Source organism: Chrysochloris asiatica, unplaced genomic scaffold, assembly GCF_000296735.1.
Source record: "Chrysochloris asiatica unplaced genomic scaffold, ChrAsi1.0 scaffold00041, whole genome shotgun sequence".
Taxonomy (NCBI): Eukaryota; Metazoa; Chordata; class Mammalia; order Afrosoricida; family Chrysochloridae; genus Chrysochloris; species Chrysochloris asiatica.
In genome coordinates, this window is record NW_006408559.1 from 13,676,032 (window position 1) to 13,676,249 (window position 218).

Genomic DNA, 218 nt, shown 5'->3' on the forward strand with positions numbered 1-218 from the left:
GCGCGCGCACGGGCACGGCCGAGGGCGCGTCAGCGGGGCTCGGAGCGGACGGCAGCCGTCGCGGGCCGGACCCGGACCCGGGAAGCTCCCGCGGAGCGTCTGGCCGGGACGAGGGTGACCACGGGCTCCCCTGAGGCCGTGAGAGTACCGTCTCAGCGGACGTGAGGCGCGCTCCTCTGGAAGCAAACTTCAGAAAACATCCCACCTACCGAGTAACT